The sequence below is a fragment of the Cupressus sempervirens genome, chromosome 10 (assembly GCF_028749045.1).
Source record: "Cupressus sempervirens isolate cs-2001-9-10 chromosome 10, ASM2874904v1, whole genome shotgun sequence".
NCBI lineage: Eukaryota > Viridiplantae > Streptophyta > Pinopsida > Cupressales > Cupressaceae > Cupressus > Cupressus sempervirens.
The window spans coordinates 549,022,483-549,036,226 of NC_143127.1; positions in this window are offsets into that span (position 1 = coordinate 549,022,483).

Genomic DNA, 13,744 nt, shown 5'->3' on the forward strand with positions numbered 1-13,744 from the left:
TAAGCATAAGAAAGGGTAGATGAACAAGGTGGCAAATGCATTGAGTGGGAGATTGTTAACTGCCCAAGAGGTTCAGTTACATAGGATTGGGATAGAGAGCTTCAAGAGTCTCTATAAGGAGGATGAAGACTTTATAGAGGCATAAAAGGTATGTTATGACTTTGAGAACCATTTCCACAACAAGTTCTCTAAATTTACCTTGTAGAATGGGTTGCTATTTAAGGGTAATCAATTATGTGAACCAAGGGGATCAATAAGGGAGAACCTAATTCATGAAACACATAATGGGAGACTAAGTGGTCACTTTGGTGTGAGAAAGACCCTAGAATTAGTCCAAAGATTATACTATTGGCAAAAACTAGTCAGGAATGTGACTAAGTATGTTGAGCAATGCATGGTGTGTATGAAAGCCAAAGATGGAATGAGTAATGCAAGTTTATATCAACACTTACTAGTTCCAAATAGGCCATGGGAGTGTGTGAGCATGGACTTCATAGTAGGTCTTCCCAAGACAAAATAGGGATATGATAGTATCTATGTAGTGGTTAACAGATTTAGTAAGATGGGGCACTTCATTCCATGCAAGACTACTAATGATGGTATTCACATAACACACTTGTTCTTTAATGAAGTTGTAAAGATTCATGGACTTACATTAAATATTGTTTTAGATAGAGATGTGAAGTTCATGAGCCATTTTTGGAAGACCTTGTGGAGAAGACTTGGTAAAAACCTATCATTTAGATCAACCTATCATCCTCAAACTGATGGCCAGATTGAGGTGGTTAATAGGGTGTTGGGTAACCTCTTGAGGTGCCTAAGGAGTATGGGAAAACATAGGATGCTATCATTCCCCATACATAGTATGCTTACAATGATAGTAAGAATAGGACCACAAGAAGAAGCCCATTTGAAATTGTGTATGGGATGCATCCAAGGGGTGTATGTGAGTTGAAATATCTTAGAGGAATGTAATATAGAAGTGGACATGCTGAATATTTTTTCCAAACCATGAAATAAATCCATGAGAAAGTAAAGAAAACTATCCAAGATAGCATACAAAAGTTGAAAGCTAAGGTGGATGAAAAAAGAAGAGGCATTTAGTTCTCTATTGGAGATTATGTCATGGTGCACTTAAAAAAATCCAAATTGTAGAAGGGTATGCCAACTAAGCTATAAATGAAAAGAGTGGGACCTTGTAAAATCATAGAAAAATATGGAGCCAATGTATATAAGGTGGATTTTCCATCAAATTTGGGCATCTCTCCTATTTTCAATGTGCAAGACTTGATTTAGTTCAAAGGCCCATTGCCTAAGGTTGCTCACAATAGTTAGGAAGTCAATCCTGATTTGGAACCCACAATAGTACCTTCATCAAGCAAGTTGGAAGCTAAAAAGGTGTTGGACTCAAGAGCTAAGAAGGCCACTAGATACAAGGTTTACATGGAGCACCTCATCAAGTGGAGACACAAGATAGATTCAAAAGAAACTTGAGTTGCTAAGGTAGACTTTAGCAAAGTAGGTATCCCCCAAAACCTATTATCCATAGGACTAGCATAGTTTTCTTTTGTGGGGGAGTATGGTGCAAGGGTACCTAGGCAGGCTCATGATAGACCTAGGGCTCCTATGTTTATTTTTTCTCATAGTGGTTCTAGCCACATCACTAGGATAATAATGGGACTAACCTAGTCCTAAGGTGAGGTAGGTTGAGTATGGGAAGCCTTATTAGGCCTTAGTTGCTCCTAGCTGCATGTTAGGTCAAATAGGGCATCTTTCTATTTTGGAGGGTAGAATGGCCAAAAAAGTGATACAAGGTCCTTTTTATATGTTTTAAGTCTATTTATGGCTTTTGGTGAAGTTTGATAGGGTTTGGAACAAGTTCGAGCGCTAAACTCAAAAATATGTAAAAGTTGCTAAAAATTTGTCAATATTGTCATTGACCACATTGACAACTTTCCAATTTCCCTTCTAGGATTATTGTGCCAAGTACTTTCTCTACTCGCCTAGGTTATAGGAATGGACTTTTCTCCCAAATTTTTAGCTACTACTTATAGGTAATATGGTATGTGCCTTGAGGTTTACTTCTGCGAGGTCACAGGTTTGACTCCCCTTCATAGTGGAGAAAGGCTATAGGCCAGTTTCCCTTATGGGACTTTTGTGCCAAGTACCTGCTCTGTTGGCCTGGGGTATATGACTAGACTTTTATCCCAAATTTTTAGCTACCACTTGTAGGTCAGTTGGTTTGTGCCTTGAGGTTTACTTCCTTAAGGTCATAGGTTCAACTCCGCTTCACAGTAGAGAATGGTTGCAGGCCAATTTTTCTTATGAGACTTTCATGCCAATTACCTACTCTACTAGCCTAGGGTATAGGACAAGACTTTTTCCCAAAAGTTTTTAAGCCACCACTTGTAGGTGAGTTGGTGTATGCCTTGATGTTTACTTCCTTGAGGTCATAGGTTTGACTCCTTTTTATAGTGGAGAAAGGTTGTAGGCTAGTTTCCCTTATGAGACTTTCATGCCAAGTACCTACTCTGTAAGCCTGGGGTATAGGATTGGACTTTTCCCCCAAATATTTAGCCGCCACTTGTAGGTGGGTTGGTCTATTTCTAGAGGTTAAATTTCTTGAGGTCATAGGTTCGACTCCCTTTCATAGTGGAGAATGGTTGTAGGCCAGTTTCCCTTATGGGACTTTCATGCTAAGTACTTGTTTTGTTGGCCTAGGGTATAGGATTGGACTTCCCCCCCAAATTTTGACACCAGTTGTAGGTGGGTGGGTTTGTACCTTAAGGTTTTCTTCCTTGAGGTCATAGGTTTGACTCCCCTTCATAGTGGAGAAAGGTTGTAGTCTAGTTTCCCTTATGGGACTTTCATGCCAAGTACCTGCTCCATTGGCCTGGGGTACAGGACTAGGCTTTTCCCCCAAAGTTTTCATTCAAATTCACATAATGGCATGTGGGGAGGGAGTGGGTGTTAGAGCAAGAACTAGAGAGATTGAAAATTTGAATTCAATGTTGGGAGGATTTGTCTAGGATGGTGTAAAGAAGGGTTTTGGGGACTACTAGGAGGAGGAAGACTAGAGGAATATTGTTCCCTTAGGGAATGAGGGCCCATGGGAATCACAACAGGCCCCAAGGAAGGAGGGTTTGGAATCTAGTAGCATTTTGCTAGGCCCATAAAATGCACAGAGGGTCCTTGACTCAGGTTCAAAAGGGAGATGGTCTTCTCTCTTTGGGATAAAACTAATAGGCAAGTCTTCCTTCTCGAAGATCAAACACATCTTAGAAAAAGATAAGGGTATGTTCACTATTGAAATACCTAATTAAATGGTAGACCATAACATTTTTTCAATAGCATCTTCTTTGTTTGGAAAGTTCATCAGCCCAAGGCCAAATATTGACATTGTGAGGACCCATGTGAGAGACAAATGGGACCTAAAAGGGTATGTGGAGATACTGCATATGGCTAAGGACTTCCTCTATTTTGAGTTCTCTTGTATGGAGGATCTCACGAGGATTCTATGTGTTGGATCCTGGTCCTTTGGATGTTCGATGCTAGCCTTGCAGAAATGGACTTCAAAGTTGGATCTTAACAATTCCTTCTTTGTCCAAGTGCCTGTCTGGGTCTGGTTGCCAAAACTTCCAATGGAATTTTGGTACAAGGATGTTTTTGATGGCATAGCTAAATCCATTAGGGAGCTCTTATCCATATACCCTATTACGGCGGTGAGGAGTCAATTAACTTTTGCAAGAATATGCATTGGAGTAAGGATAGAGATGGAAAAGGGATTAACAAAGGACAAAATTGATAGCTCTAAAGAGGGAGAGAAAGTGTGGAAACTAAAGGGAATTACTAACAAAGAAATAGGACTAGAGAAGTAGTAGGAGAAATTAGTGGATGCTCCTCCTTTGGTGGTAGAGGAAGTCCTAGGTATAGAACCAACATATACCAAAACTTTTTGTGAGGAATCACAAAGGCTAGTATCTCAAAAGCAGAGGATGGTAGCTAGGCTAGACGATCTAAAAAATTTGAAGCAGTCATTCCCTGTGTGTGAAGTAATCCAAAAGGTTCAACCTGAGAAAGAGGGTCTTGAACTAGAAGTAGGAAGGGAAATTTCTTATGTTCCCAAGATCCAAGCCAAGGAGGAGAAGGAGGAGACAACTCTCTTAGGAAATTTAATACTCAATGGAGGTGATAATCTTAACTTATGGGGATTACCTCTCCTAGGAATATTTCTAGAGTGGTGGAAATGGTTAGATCCTCTTTGCCAGGGTAACTTACTCATTTGGAAGCTCTATTTGCAACATGTATTGATGAATGCCAAGGGAAAAGGACATCTATTACCAAGAAAAAGAAGAGTCAAGACCCTTCTCTAGTGTCCTTAGTTGTAACAAGAAGCAGAGTGAAGGTTGATGTTGGAGAAAAACCTAAGACTCCTGGAAGGAATAGTAATAGTCAAAATAAGAAAGAGGAGACTAGAAGGAACCTAGCAAATGGGAACCAAAGGACCATCCAAGAGATCTAACTTGCAAATAAGAAATCAAGGTCATATCCTAGAACATTAGGGGGTTAAATGGAGCCCACAAAAAAGAGGTAATCAAAAATATGATAAGGGATCATAGGCCTAATTTTCTTCTTATTCAAGAAACCAAAATGAGAAAGGAGGTAGTGGAAAGAATCTCTTTTAGTAGTAGTATGGAAGGCTTTGCAATGAATTTGGAAGGAGCTTCAGGAGGTTTTCTTACTCTTTGTAGCTCTTATCTCTTTAAGTCTCAAGTTGTTTATGGTGAAGGTAATATTCTCCTCATTCAAGTTGAAAATATTAAAAATAAAGATTCCTAGTTTCTATTGAATGTGTATGCTTCAAACACTAAAAATGGTAGGAAGAATTATTGGGTTAAAATTAAGAATGTTTTATCTAGATTCTAAGTGGGAATGTGTATAGTTATGGGAGACTTCAAAAACTTTAGGGGAGGATGAGAAGTAGGGAGGTCTACCACCAGATCTAGATAGTAGGATGGACCTTTCAAATTTTATCAATGATTTGGCCTATCTTGATGTTGATCTTCACGAAGGTTTCTTCACTTGGTGTAATAGAAGAGTGGGAAGACATTTCATTTAGGTTCATTTGGACATGACTCTTATTTCTTTAGACTAGTTGTCTTCTAATAATTGTAATCTTTCGTTAATGGCCAGGACTGGTTCATATCACTCAACCATTTGTCTCACTTTAGACCCTATTGATATCTAATTTAACTTCCCTTTTAGATTTGAGAAGATGTGGACTTCACATCCAAATATTTTTCTCCATATCTTGGATTGGTAAAATATCCATACCAAGGGATCTGCTATGTTCAAGGTGGTTGAGAAATTGAGAAATGTTAAGTTGAACGTTAGAAAGTAGAACAAGTCAGATTTTGGTAATATCTTTCACTCCAAAGCTTAGATCTTGGAGGACCTAGGAATCATTCAAGACACTATTCAGAAGGAGGGGTATAATTATGAGAGGTTGGAGGAGGAAAAATCTATCCTATTTGAGCTTCACAATGTTATTAGTCAAGAGGAGGCCTATCAAAAATGGAGGTCAAGGGTTGTTTGGTTGAAAGAGTTGGACATGAATACTAGGTTCTTCCACACCTCTACTTTGAATCACAGAGTTCTCAATAGAATTAGCAACATCAAGAATTGAGAAGTAGTTTTGAAAGAAGAAAATTAAATAGTTGGTGAGACTATTTCTTTCTTCACTAATTTGCTTGTGAAAGACCCCAATCTAGTGGAACATGATAAGCTAGAAATCTTATCAAATTTTTTGGCTTTGATCCAACCTAAGGAGAATGCAATGATTGGGTCTATTCCCTCACCTCAAGAAGTTGAATAGGCTGTCTTCTCTCTTACAGCTAAAAAATCCCCAAGTCTGGATGGGTTCCCATCATTTTTTTTCCAGATGTTCTAGAATGTGGTTCAATAGAATGTAACTAAAGTGGTACAAGAATTATTTGGTGCTAGAAGTCTTCTTAAGGATATTAATGCCACTTTCCTAGTGCTTATCCCAAAGGTGGTAGGGGTAGACTCTATGGACCAATTAAGACCTATCAACATATGTAACTCTTTCTATAAGATTATTTCTGAAGTGTTGGCTTCAAGGATCATCAAGGTTCTCCCTCCATTATAGCTCCTCAACAATTTGGTTTTGTCTTGGGGTGACAATCCTAGATTCTATTATGACTTTCCATGAAGTAATCCACTCTTTTGAAGAAGGTAAGAGAGAAGGTTTTCCCTTAAGCTTGACTTGTCTAAGGCTTATGATCGTGTGGACTAGGCCTTTCTCTTCAAAGTTCTCAGGCCCTTTGGTTTTAATTTAAGGGTTATCAAACTTATTGGCCAGTTGGTGACAACTACTTCCTTGGTTGTGCTAGTCAATGGATCCCCCTTGGCCTTTTTAAAACCTTCCAAAAGTCTCAAGCAAGGTGATCAAATCTCCCCCATTCTCTTCATTATATTGGTTGATTGTCTTGGAAGGATGATTTTTGCTAACAAAATTTTGCGTGCTCCGTCTGGTATCAAACCATCTTTTGACCCCCTAGTTTTCTCCCACCAACAATTTGTTGATGATACTATAATGGGTGGGAAAGCCATAGTTGGTGAAGCTAGGGTGGTGAAAAATATTTCAAGTTCTTACTCAAGGGGCTTAGGGAAACTTATAAAGTGGAACAAGAGCTCTAATGTCTTCATAAATACTCCAATTGGGCATAAGAGGAAGATTGCTTCTATTTTGGGCTATGAAATGGGAAGTCTTCCTTCAAACTATTTGGGACTCCCCATGGGTTTGAGGCCCCTTGATTCTTTCTGGAATAACATATTAGACAGGTTTAATAAAAAATTGGCTAGTTGGAAGGGAGTCACTCTTAGCCAAGTTAGCAAGATTCAGTTGGTCAAAGCTACTCTCTAGAACCTTCCAATGTATTTGATGAGTCCTTTTGGGATTCCAAGCAAGTTTGTGGAGCTCATGGAGAAGATCTAGAGGAACTTTCTTTGGTCAAAATCAGAAGGCAACAGGCGTTTACACCTAGTGGCTTGGGATAATGTGTCTCCCAAAATAGAATGGTGGATTAGGGATAAGGAAACTATGACCTTTCAACAAAGCCCTCCAAGCTAAATAGGTTTGGAGAATCTTTTCTACCAAAGGGGAATGGAGGGACATCATGGAAGACAAATATCTTCAAAGACCTTCAATCTGAAACTTGCTCTTTAGTGAGTCAATTCCCAAAGGATTTATTATACAGAATGGTTTTCTAAGTGTTAGAGAAGTAGCTAACAGTAGGGAGAAATGGAGTGTCAGGAATGGAGAGGATACACTTTTCTAGTAGGATAATTGGCTGATTCAAGGGCCTCTTATTGTCATCCCTAATTTGGAGAGATGGGCCTACATTTGCATCCAGAGATTTGGGAGATTTGTATTAGATTATAGACAAGGCTAGGGTTGGAGGGATCTATCTGCCATTTTAGTGGACCTTAAACCCCTTATGACTATTCTTCTCTTTGTGGTTGTGAATGAGGATTAGGATAAGCTTGTTTAGGAGATTTCTTCAGATGGAACCTATTCGATGGCCTTGGGATACCAAGCTTTTATGAAGTAGAATTTGAGACTGAACTAGGCTAAAGCTTGATACCCTAGTCTTACCCCTAAAATCAATATTTATTTCTGGCTTTTACTCCAGAATAAGATTTTGACTATAGAAAACTTGTGCAAGAGTGACCATCCTATTCCTAATAGATGTTTCCTTTATAAAAACCAGATTGAGATGGTGTATCATCTATTTATACACTGCTCTTTCTTTAGAGAGGTTTGGTCTTTATTTAGTCAAGCTTTTGGGATGAGCTAGTGTGCTCCTAACTCGACTATGATTTCTCTAGGAAATATGATAATTCTTGGTAGGGATCTAGGATTCAAATTATTAGTAAATGTGTGTTGCCTCTTTTTTGATGGGGTATATGGAAAGAATGTAATAACTGCATATTTAGGGATGCTAACCTTACTGCTAGAATTGTGTTTGGAAAAATTCAAAATTCCCTTTTGTAGGTGATAATGTTAGAACTTATGATAGTCAGACAAGAAGAAAGGAGTGTCACTAGCCTTTACCCCAAAAAGGCTGGCACAAAGCCAACGTTGATGGTGTGGCCAAAGGCAACCCAAGAGAGGTGGGATGTGGAACGGTGATTATAAATAGTCATGGGTATGGTATAGCGGTGGTTGCTTTCCCCTTGGGTTTTCAAACTAAACATTATGCAGAGGCTTGTGTTTCTCCTCAAACTACAAAATTGGCTAAAGAGGTAGGGGTAAAATGCCTTTGGTTGGAGGGGGACTCAAATAAAATTATTAAATGCCTAAGGGGAGAACACCCTCTATCATAGAGTATTAAGAATATGATGGAGGAAACAAAAAATATTTTTATTTCCTTCAAAAAGGTCTTTGTGTCACATGTTTACTATGAAGGTAAAGTGGTTTCTGATTGGATGGAAAATGAGGCAGTAAGGAGGGACACATCACAAATATGGTAAAGTGGAGAGGGTTTTCTAGTGGATGCAAAAAAAATTATTGAGCTAGAGAGGATCTAAGGGAGAATGGGTAACATAAAGTGTAATTATGGTAGTTAATGTTGTCAATCAGGTGTATAAACTAATGAGAGTTTGGAATGAGCCAATTTAGAGGCATCATAATTGGGGGGTTTTATTGGCACATTTTAGGGGCAATCTTAAGGGCTTATGGTAAGTAATACATCTATTTCTTTTTTGAGCTTGAAGTCAAGTATAGGTTTTGGGAGAAAAATTAAGTCTTGGCTCATGGTGACTGGAGAACTCAAAGTCTCTATTTTTCTGTATGCAACATAATAGTTAGGGAGAGGCATAGTAGGGAGTTAGAGGGAGATTTTGAGAAGTGGAAGAGGTGTTCAAAGGTGTGGGATAAATTGAGGGAAGGCAACATCTTGTCCTTCATTGAAAAACTTCATGGTTGGGACTTGAATATTATTGACCTAATGGTGGAGACATGGAGAGAGGGGAAGGTGAAGATGGGGTGGACTTCTAGGTCAATGAAGGGGTTATAGCCAAGGTGATAAACTCCCTCAACTATGGCATAAAATTCTATAGGGAAAATAATATTTCCTAGAATTTAGTGAAAGATTTTTCTTAGGATGCAAAGGAAATGAAGGATCTTGTGAAGAATGGTGCCTACTATGAGGCCACATCTATAAAGAAGCTATGGGAGTTTTTCCTTAGGGAAATTATTTACTGCATTACACTCGACACTAGGTTTGATAGGATTTGAACCCACCATTTTGTTATTCTAAATCATTTCAGGTATGGAACAAAAATTTCCATCCCCTACTATCTATTTTTCTTTGCAAATAAGAGTATAATGAATTATAAGAAGTGTACTATAACCTAGCCTTCCATGAGGGTTTTTTATTACTCATATATGAGAATTTTAAAGCTCAAACTTGTGGAAGGGTTATTACCCAAAAGGCATTTCATCTAAGGAAACAAAGAGCTCTTACCTCCCATTAGACATGGAGGATAGTGCTAGTATGCACTCAGAAGATGAAGAGGAGGTAGCAAAAATTATGAAGGATATGGGAAAGAAGAACAAAAATAAGTTAGGGAAAGGATTGGAGAAAAGGATAAAGTAGGAGGAGAAATTAGAGGATGATTATAATGATGAGGAAGAAGGGATGGACATGGATAGGGAAGACAATGTGAGAGAAGAAGGAACTAGTAAGGAACAAGTAAGCAGTGGAGAGCTCAATCAAAAGGAAAAGAGGAGGGGATAAGGAAGCTGAGAAGGCTCACAAAAAGGGTAAGGAGAGCACTTCTAAAGCTCTGAAAGAGAGGAAGGAGGAAGAGGGCTTGGTAAAACCTATAGTTTCTTTGGATGTAAAGGGAAGGAAATCTACATGGAAGAACTTTCATTCTAGTACAACAAAGATGGGGCTTGTTAGAGAACATATCAACCTAGAGGTGTTGGAGGGAAGGGATGGAACAATTTAGTTGGAAGAGCTTATTGACCTAACTCCGGTGATTCTTAGTGATATGATTGGGAAATGGGTATGAACCTCCTTAATAATGCCCACAACAGCCTGGTGGATAATTTTTGGTCCATAAAATGGATCTTCCATGAAATTGAAGACATTAAGTTTAGGTTGCAGGGGCAGGAAAGGCTAGAATGGGTGGATGAGAATGACAAAATTTGAAAACTAGAGGCTAGGGTTTTAGAGATTTAAAAAGGGTGGAAAGGATGGAGACCATGCTTTGTAGCTTGGATAATTAGAGACTTAACATAATTAAAGGTCTAAATGATAACATCATTCAATTGCACGAGATGATGGAGGACAATAAAAAGGGGAAGGAGGATAAGGACAAAGAGGAAACTAGGGTGACTAATGAAGATGCTTCTTTGCAGGGGGAGAATCCAAGTAGAAAAAGGAGAGTGGAAAAGAGGAAGAGGGAAGAGGAGGCTTCTCAAGATGATAGTAAATTGAAGATAGATGAGGCTAAGGCTAAGGAAGAGATGGAGTTCAAGAAATTGGAGTTGTCTAAAGAACTTGTTCCCTGATTGTTTCTCCTGGTTTTTTATTGTTCCCTGGCTTTTGGCCTTTTGGTTTCTACTTTTGTCTATTAGCTAAGTTAGGCATATCGTGTTTTATTTTATGTTTCTTGGTTGCTATATTTGAACTTTTAGTTTATTTATGTTGATTACTGGTGGGTTTTAGGAACCCATGTAAAAACCCTATTTTACTTAATCAAACACATTTTAAAAAAATTGTTCCATACAAGAAAATTTGTTAATGGGGCTTGATAACTATTTGAAATAGTTAAGATCAATCATGGAACAAATATATAAGGCAATTCTTGACCTATTCAAGGGGTTGGAGGAAGTTTTATTTTGTGTATATGGACTATTCAACAATAATACAATCATTGTTTTGTGGTTTTCAAGTTTTGTGAACTTTATTAGATTGAAAGAAGTGTGGTAACCATTAGAAGTTTTAGTTTAATTCATTTCTAGATTCTTTAAAATGTTGGATTGTAATTTTGTAGATTTATAGATAGTTAGTTGAATCATTTTGCTTTTCCCACATTGTTATCCTAAACCAGGTAGTTGGCCAAGATGGAGTCATAGAGCCTCTTCCCAACATAGGATCTATATGAGATTTTGGAATTAGGAAAATGACTCCATGTACATGTTGTTTAGTTAAGGAGGGGCCCTAGAAAGTATGGATAGAGTTTATAAGGTGTTGCCCTAGGCTAGCCACATTTGCATGGCTAGGGATCATAGTAGTTTAGAGAGATGTTAGGAGTTAAATGCACAGTTATCTTCAATAAATCTTGGAGGAAGGTAATAGTATGAGAGATGAAGCCCCAAGTTCAAAGAGAGGTATTGGTGAAGGATTTGAGGAGGTGAAAGTCAAATTCTTGCTAGACAAGTTCTAAAAGCCTTAAAGCCTTATTTTTAGGCATATTTCTAGGCCTTATACTATAGACTGATTGGGAACTCATGACCACCAAAATCCTTGAGTTACTATAAAGGGTTTTAGGATCAAGGATTATTTCAGCCCCTTACTAAGGATTTTTTCCAACTTATTCAGGATTTTCTTCTATAGGAGGGCTAATTTCTTGTAGTCCTATTGCAAGCATTTTTTTCAATTTTGTGTGATTCTTGGAACTTGATTAGGGTTTCAATACCAATTGTGGTTATAGGTCCTAAAAGTGATCCTAATACCTTCCTAGATTAAAATTCATTCATTTGGAGTGTCAGTTGAGATGTTAGGGTTGATTGTGGAGTTGATGTGAAGAAAGCAAGAAGGGGCTAAACAAGCCTAGGAAGTAGTGGAAGAATTGTTGTTCTACTTAATTGGTCTTCACTAGTTGAAAGGAAAAGGAACTCATAGATAGGATCCTAAGGAGAGTAAAGTAGCTAGAAGCCCTATTAGGTCAAGAGAAAAACTTAAGGAGACCCTAAAAAGAAGTTGGGATAGGAGAAATATTAGTTGTTACACCAATATATATGTAAGCTAAACAAGAAATGGTGGGAAGTAGTACATCATGTAGACCTCATTTAATAAGTTGCTATGATTCCCTCTCTCAACCACATTAGGCACATTAGACACAAATATAAAATAGAAATGCACACCATACACATGCAAGTATGGGGTAAGTATGATCAATAAATCATGAGTATAAGTAGCATTATATTCTAATATAAACAATTCCACATCATCATGTGAAAATATATCATATGAAATAATTATGGAAGAAATTAAATTTATTAAGATTAATTTATGAAGGTAATCATAATCATCAAATAAACACACAAAAGTATCATCATTGTAAGTAAGTAACCATTACTATACGGTATAATAAATTACCCTATATATCAATGTATCATGTTTCAAATATCAGTTAAAAGCTAACATGTCCACATTAGAGTCAGATAGAACTTTAACAACAAAGTCTACAATGATAGTAAGGAGGTGTATTACAATTGTTAAAATAAAAATTTATTGAACAACCAATTTTAGCACTTCCATATTTCAATAAGGTGTTTTAGGTGGACTGTGATGCTAGTGGTACTATAATAGGAGCTATTTTGAGCGAAGAAATAATACCTATATTTCTTATTTCAATGAATAATTAAACGATGCCAAGAGAAAACATTATATTTATGATCAAGAATTTTATGCTATAGTTCAAGCATTGAAGAAGTGGAGACACTATCTTCTTCCTACGGAGTTTGTTTTGTATACTAATCATCAAGCTTTACACTATACAAACTATCAAAGAATTTTGAATCGGAGGCATTTGAAATAGGTTGAGATTTTTTAGAGTTACACATTTGTTTTGAAACATAAGAGCAAAAAGTCTAATAGGGTTGTAGATGCTCTTAGTGGGAGACATATTTTGGTGACAAATTTATAGATTGAGGTTGTTGGATTCAAGGAACTCAAGAGTTTGTAACTAGAGGATCTTGATTTTGGAGAATCTTGGAGATCTTGTATAAAACTTGTTACTCTAGACAAAACGAAGTGGTTGGATTTCTTCATCTAGGATGGTATGTTATTCAAAGGGAGTCACTTGTCCATTCCATGAAGTTTTATGAGGGAGGATCTCATCAAGGAGAATCATAGTGGAGGATTGGCTAGACATTTTGGTCAAAATAAAATCTTTTCTCTAGTTAGTGAGAATTATTAATGGTTGTAGTTGCAGCAAGATGTCAAGAAGTTTGTACAGAGTTGCAAAGTATCTTAGATTAAGAAGGAGAAAAACATAATACAAGATTATTTCATCCATTAACTATATCAAATAAGTTGTGGGAGGATATCAATATGGACTTTTTTATTGGTTTACCAAGCACTCATCGAGGGCACGACTAAATTTTTGTGATGGTTGGTATGTTTCCAAAGATGAAACATTTCATTCTCTACAAGAAGACTATCGATGTTGTTCATATGGTATAATATCATATTGAGACACTAATTTTGTTTGGTAATTTTGGCACACATTGTGGAAGAATTAAAATTAAAATTTGGAGTTTAGCTCATCACATCATCCACAAACTAATGGATGGACAAATGAGTTTGGGGAATTTGTTGAGATGTTTAATATGAGATAAATCAATGGGATATGATTTGATTTTACCACAGAAATAATTTTCATATAATAATTCTATCAACAAGAGTATTGGTAAATCACC